Genomic DNA, 6,856 nt, shown 5'->3' with positions numbered 1-6,856 from the left:
TTTCCAGCAATTCTGTACACCTTTAGCTTTTTTCAGAGAAGCATCTAAGTCATCCATGGCTCCTTGCAGATCACTCAGTTTCTTGAGTGCTTTGTTGACTTGCTTTTGCCAATCTTTAGTGGCTGCATTGAGGTTCTCCCATTTTTCTTTCATTTCGGAGGACTGTTTGCACATGGCTTTAGCAATTTTCTGGGCTCTTTCTTCAGGAGTTGATTCCATGTTAGACTGCAGGTCATGTCTTGGTTCTTCAGGGGCCTCGATTAGCAGGTCAGCAAGGAAGACTCGGGTTGGTCTACAGCATTCAATAGATTCGTCTTTCTCTTTCAGTTTCACATCTCAGTGCTTTACAATGGTTATGCTAGAGCTTTAGGGTAGTTTCCTCTCCTCCAGTGTGCATGCTCATCATTTTTCATATTTAGCCACTGGATCAGCTCTTCTAAAGAAGTCAGAAAACTATTCCACTTTTGAGCACTGGCCTCCAAGTGAGCCCTGATGCTAGCAGACTTTGCTTTTAAATCACTCCATCTCTGGTTCATGTCATCTAGTTGATGTTGGAGCAATACGGCCTCATCTGAATTTCCCAAAGCTTCTGCCAGATCTTTCAGGGGCAGACTAGCACTGTGCACAGGGCTTTTGCCTTTGTGCTGAACACCAGCACTCACGTCAGATAAGTCTGCCAGGATGTATGATGCTGATGCCCTTTGGCTACTGCTATCACTTCTGCTACTGACTGCATCGTGGGCAGGGTCGGGGAGAACATCTGTGGAGAGTTGTCCCCCGCAAAAGAGTCCATATCACCGGCAAAGGTGGTGATGCTAAAATGCTCTTTCCAACTACATATACAGTCCCTGCTAATGGATCCTAGAAAGATGTGGACTTCAAAGCCAGTGCCTTACATACAGTCCTGCTCAGAAAAAATACTGACATATTGTTGTAGTTTGTCTTTTGTTTTTACAAAAGACCAATGATGTTGCAAATGTTGAGTCAGTACAATGTGTTCAGCTGTGGCTGATTAGGCCAACACAAGTTTGGAAGACACTACCACAGATTAGGCACAAGTGGTCCATTAGAACATGGAAGTGACTCTGGATTTGCACAGCTCACATGTCTCTTATGCTTCTACGATTCTGCTTTGCTTATGGAGTACAGTGCCATCTTTGATGCGGGCACACCATGCTGGATGGTCCTGTGGCAGCGTCCCATGTATCATAGTCAATACTGAAATTCTTCAGAGATACCTTGAGAGTGCCCTTACATGCCTTCCTCTGACCACCTTGTGAGTGCGTACCTTGTGGTAGTTCTCTGTAAAATAGTCTTTTGGTTAAGTGCACGTTTGGCATTTGAACTATGCGGCCAGCCCATCAGAGTTGCGCTTTCTGCAGTAGAGTTTGAATGCTTGGCAGTGCAGCTCCTGAGAAGACTTCAGTGTCCTGATAGCTTGTTTTGCCAGCTAAACATTGGGATCTTCCTGAGATAACTAAAGTGGAAGCGGTTCCATTTCCTAGCCTGGCACTGGTATTCTGTCTGGATTTTGCAGGCATACAACAATGATATCAGTGCAATGGCTCTGTAGACTTTCAGTTTTGTATGCAACTAATAACTTTTCTCTCCCATACTTTGTTTTGGAGCATTCCAAATGCTGAGTTAGCTCTGGTAATATGTGCATCAACTTCATCTATGTGGGCAGTCCTGGAGAATGTACTGCTGAGGTAAGGGAACAGAATTTCTCCATATTCTGTAACCAGTGGTTCCACATATGAATGGTGCAGTGCTGGCTACTGGAGAACCTGTGTTTTCTTGCTGTTAATCGGTAGGCCAGAATTGACAAGCAGCAGAGAATTGATCCATACTTTTGTTGCATCTTAGCTTTAGAGGCTGCATAGAGTGCACAACCATCTGTGAGCAAAAAGTCATACACCAACTCTCTCTCTACTTTGGTCTTGGCCTGTAGCCTTTTCAAGTTAAGTAGTTTACCATCAGTGCAGAAGCTGATCTTGCTGCTGTTTTCATTCTCTTTCAAGGCCTCTGACAATGTTGAAGAAAACATGCTGAAGAGCATGGGAACAAGGACTCAACTTGTTGGTGACTGGGAAAGTTCAAGAGCATAATCCTCCAGACCCCTTGCAAGTACACTGTCATGAAACTCGTGTACAATGCTGACAAACTTCTCTGGGCAACTCAGTTTCTCTGTTACTTCCACAGGCCCCCGTGACTGATGATATCAGAGGCCTTGGTTGGGTTGACAGATGTTGTATATAGATCTCTGTTCTGCTCCTGGCATTTCTCCTGTAGTCGTCGGACAACAAACACCAAATCAGCCTTTCTGTGGCACTTTCTAAAGCCACACTGACTCTTGGGCAGGTAACCGTCTTCCAGATGATTCATCAGCCTATCAAGGAGAACTCTAGCAAAGATCTTGCCAACAGTGACTAGGAGAGAGATCCTCTGTTGTGGTCAAAGGACAAGATTTCCTTTTCCTTCATAGACATAGACAATGGAGGCATCCTTTGACCTCCAAAGGATGGAGAATGACTTCAGCTTGCCATATAATTCAGAAGATTTCAGTCAGCTTCTGTATGGGCAGTGGACCCCCTGCTTTATAGATCTCTGCTGGGATGCATTTGGCATCAGGCACTTTGCCTAGTGAGAGAAGCTTGGTGGCATCAGTACCTCTTTTTCAGTTGGAGGTGTAGCTAAAGAGGAACTGATTATAACCTGAGGCATATGATCAGTGGTTTTAGCATTGGTTGATGATGTTCTGTTAAGAACATTATGGAAATGTTTAACCTATCTCTCCAGGCTCATGTCCTCAGTCACTGATCAGTGTGGCTCCATCAGTGCTGAATAGTTGAAATGCACCAGAGGTCTTTGGCCCGTAAGTAGTCCTCAGGGCATCATAGAAGCACTTGGGATTATTGCCGTCACCAGAGATTTGAATCTCATTTGCCTTCTTACTGAGCCAAGAATCCTGCATCTCTCTCGTCTTTACTTGCACTTTGCTTTTGGTGGAGATAAACATAGCTTTCTTGGAGATGGACAAGCTGTCCTGATGGTAAACTCTGTGGAGTTCTGTTTCTTATTTAGCAGATACTGAATTTTCCTATCATTTTCATCAAACCAACCTTGATGTTTATGGGTGGGCTAGGGTGGAAATGAGGAGATAGATAGCTTGGCTATATTGATGTCTTCAACATACTAAAAGGCAGCTGTGTGGTATGTTGGGTAGGTCTTGCTTTGAGGATTTAAGGAAAGATGAACAATAATTATACAGGATGAGAAATTGTTTATGAGGAGTTACACCTTGATTAAAGTGGAATGAGGAACACATTCAATGATGGACTCTGGTACCTGGAGAGATAGTTGAATGCGACCTGTCATTATGGAGATCGAATTGCTGTTGGGATTTTGAAGGGTAAAAACTTGAAAACAAATCATAAGTTTAGTTTCAAGTTGGTTTGTTATTTTTTCTGAGCTGTTAAGTATTAAGTAACACTTATATTGACTAGGTCTTTTTAGAGGTCATAAGATATTACAATTTTAAAATTTTTTTATTAATTTCAAGAATGCATATCTCGCTTAAACTGTTGTAACCAATCAGAATGAAACTGTAACCAATCAAAATGAACACTTAGTAAAGCTGTGGCCTTATACTGGTTCTATTATTGAATTAATAGTTTCTGACCATATGTTACCCCTATAATCTTTTTTTCCTGAAAGTGCTACATTTGCTTAAATGTAAAAGCAAATGTGCTCACCAAAAATAAAAATGGTATCTTAGCATTATCCTGAAGGATATATTTAGGCATTTATAGTTTTCAGTAACCTTAAAATCTTCCCTTCCAGTTTGATCTTTTTCCACTCAGAAGTTATCTGAGCTAGTCAAAATGAATGGTTTCTGGTCAAAGTCCATAGAAAGTTGCATTTTGTCCATGTTTTTCTCTACATATGAAGAACAATTTAACTTCACATACACATGTACACAGACACACACACACATTCCTGGGAAATAAAAAGTAAAGCAATCTTACATTTATAAGACTCCCACTGAAACTCACCTTGGCACTCCTGGGCCCTACTAAGTAAGCTCCCACTTTTTCTTTCCCAGTATTAGGCCAGGTCTAGCTATTCAAACAGTGCTCCTGCACTGTCCTCCTTATCCTCTTCCCTCTGAGATGCATACTCTGGGCCCTGAAAGGTAAGATGCTGCTTTGTCTTGCTCAGAACCAATCCCACTTGCAGCTCAGTCTCCTATCAGTTTAGCACACAAAAGAGCTGCTTATGAGAACAGTTTTCCGAAGGTACGTGACTCTTGAGGATATCACCAGTCCTCTTGATCGGTATCTTTTTTTTTTTTTTTGGCTAGGCAATGGGGTTAAGCAACTTGCCCAGGGTCACACAGCTAGTAAGTGTTATGTGTCTGAGGCCAGATTTGAACCGAGGTCCTCCTGAATCCAGGGCCAGTGCTCTATCCACTGAGCCACCTAGCTGCCCCTTCCTGATCTGTATCTTGCCACTGGACTCAGGACGGCTCTGGAGAAGAAAGTGAGGCTGGTGACTTTGCACAGCCCTCCTCACATAAATCCAATTCACTTGCAAGTCCCGGCAAGTCACCTTCCTGATCACATGGTCCTTTTTGAGAATAGAGGACAAACAGTAACAGCAACAACCTCTACCATTAAAAGGGGGAAGGGAGCAGAGGGACAGATGATGTGAGGCGTGGGATGAGGAAGGGGTACCTAGAGGTGCTGATTGGAGGGCTGATTGGAGCTGGAGGTAGTTAGGCACTGTGGACCCACAGCAGTTGGAGGGGTCTTTGAGAGGCAGGTTTTGGGGGCCTCATACTTTATAAGGTTCTAGTAGGGGGGACAGACTTCAGTCTTATTTGTACCACTTTAGGGTTGCTTCATTAGCTTATCAACATTTTGGTTTTACTGTATGTGCCTGGTACTTATTTGCAGCTACAGGCAGGGAGCTGTTTATTGAGCCCTAGCTGGCTTCCCTTCGTTTAGCACATAATCTGCAGATGTGCCTCAATTAATTTGGGAGACAGTTTCAGCAAGAGGCTTCTGTGTTCCTACTTAGACTCTTCATTCTTATTTCCTGTTACTTTACACTAAACATTTAGATAATTACTTACTGTACTGACTAGTGGTGGCCTTGGGGAGTGTAACAGATATGATTTGAACCCACTCAAAAAGTACTACAACAGGAGGGAAGGAGTCAGAAAGCTGGAAGCCTATGCTGCCAGCCTTTGATACTGTAAGCAAAGCTCATGTCCCCTTAGTATAAGATTAAATATAATGGAAGTGTAGTGACAGGAGCAAGAGAGGATACAAAGTGTCCCAGGTACATTTGAGGAGGGAGAGAACCGTTCTAACCAGAGGGATCAGAGAAGGAGATGGCACTAACCCTGAGAAAGGTCGCCAGCCTCACTTTTTCTCCAGAACCGTCTGGGTTTGGTCTCACTCTAAAAGGCAGGGAGATCATTGTAGGCATCATTGAACAGATGCTTTCTCTGGGAATGCAAAAAGGTGGGACATCAAAGGGCTCATTTGAATTTTAGTGCTGACTTTCCTTCTCCCCTGAAGTTTTAATGAACTTAAAATAATTTGGCACATTGAGTTTAAGAAACTAATCTCACCTAATTAGTCTGGAATGAGGAGTAAATGCATAAAGGAGAGCCATGTGAAATGAGATTAGAAAGGTAGGGTAGAGCCAGGTTGTGTAGGCCTTAAGTGGCAGACTAAGGACAGAGTTAAAGGAATTCTTGCTCTGGAAGAATTAAATGGGATTAAATGACCTTTACATCCTTGATAATTTTTTGTTGGATTCTATAAATTTATCCTGAGGATTCTTGGAATCTTTATCTTCCCTCTTTTATCTGACTAAACTCTTACTTCTCCAAGATATCTTCCTGATTTATTTCTAGAGAGATTTTTTTCCCCCTTTTCCCCAGCAAAATCTTCAAGGAATTCCTCTGAGGAAGGCAGGCTTGGATCTACTTAATGTACACTGAATATCAAACCAGTTCTCTAGATTAATCATGGTAGAGCACAGTAGTCCCCCCTCACCCAGTCTTTCAGTGTGAGGCCTCTCCTTTCATTAGATTCTCTTTTTAAATCAGTTTGTGAAATAACTTGAGAGAAATAATAAACCAGGCTTGTTTACAGGTACTAGAATTAAAACTGCAAATCAAATTAGAAATGACTTACTCTTGTGTCTTTAATCGGGTTCAGTGACACTTTTCTTTCTGAGCTCTTTTAGAGGGCCATACATACTAGAGAACTGTCCTTCACGTATACTTTGGAGAGCATCATGCAGGTTAGGACCATTAGCTGCTGTAAGTATGCCACAGGTATGTCTGTTATGTTGAGTAGTGGAGCCAAGTTCAGTAGGGTAACCTGGGACCTCATATGCATAGTTAGGTAATCAGCTATAATTAGCTGACCTGATTGAGAAGGCACTGATTTCTACACATTTTAGTCACTTTATTAACATAATTAAAAATTGCTCTTCAAAAAGGTTTCAACAGTTTATAACTTTACTAAAAGTACAATATGTAAGTGTGTCTATCTTTACTTAGCCTCTTGAACATTGACTACTTCCATCTTTTGTCATCTTTGCCAGTTTTTCTGAGCATGAGGTGAAGCCTCAAGAGTTGTTTTGATCTTTATTTCCCTTACTATTTAGAATTTGGGGCAATCTCTCAAATTGTCGTTAGTTTGCAATTCTTTTTGAAAACTGTTTATATCCTTGGGCAACTTGTACATTTGGGGAATAGCTCTTGATCTCTTGTGTGTTTGTGTTAACTCTCTGTGGCCATAGATATGAAAGGTATCTGATACAGCTTGCGAAT

The sequence above is a fragment of the Phascolarctos cinereus genome, unplaced genomic scaffold (assembly GCF_003287225.1).
Source record: "Phascolarctos cinereus isolate Bilbo 61053 unplaced genomic scaffold, phaCin_HiC Scaffold_4;HRSCAF=312, whole genome shotgun sequence".
Taxonomy (NCBI): Eukaryota; Metazoa; Chordata; class Mammalia; order Diprotodontia; family Phascolarctidae; genus Phascolarctos; species Phascolarctos cinereus.
This window is presented reverse-complemented; position numbering follows the sequence as displayed.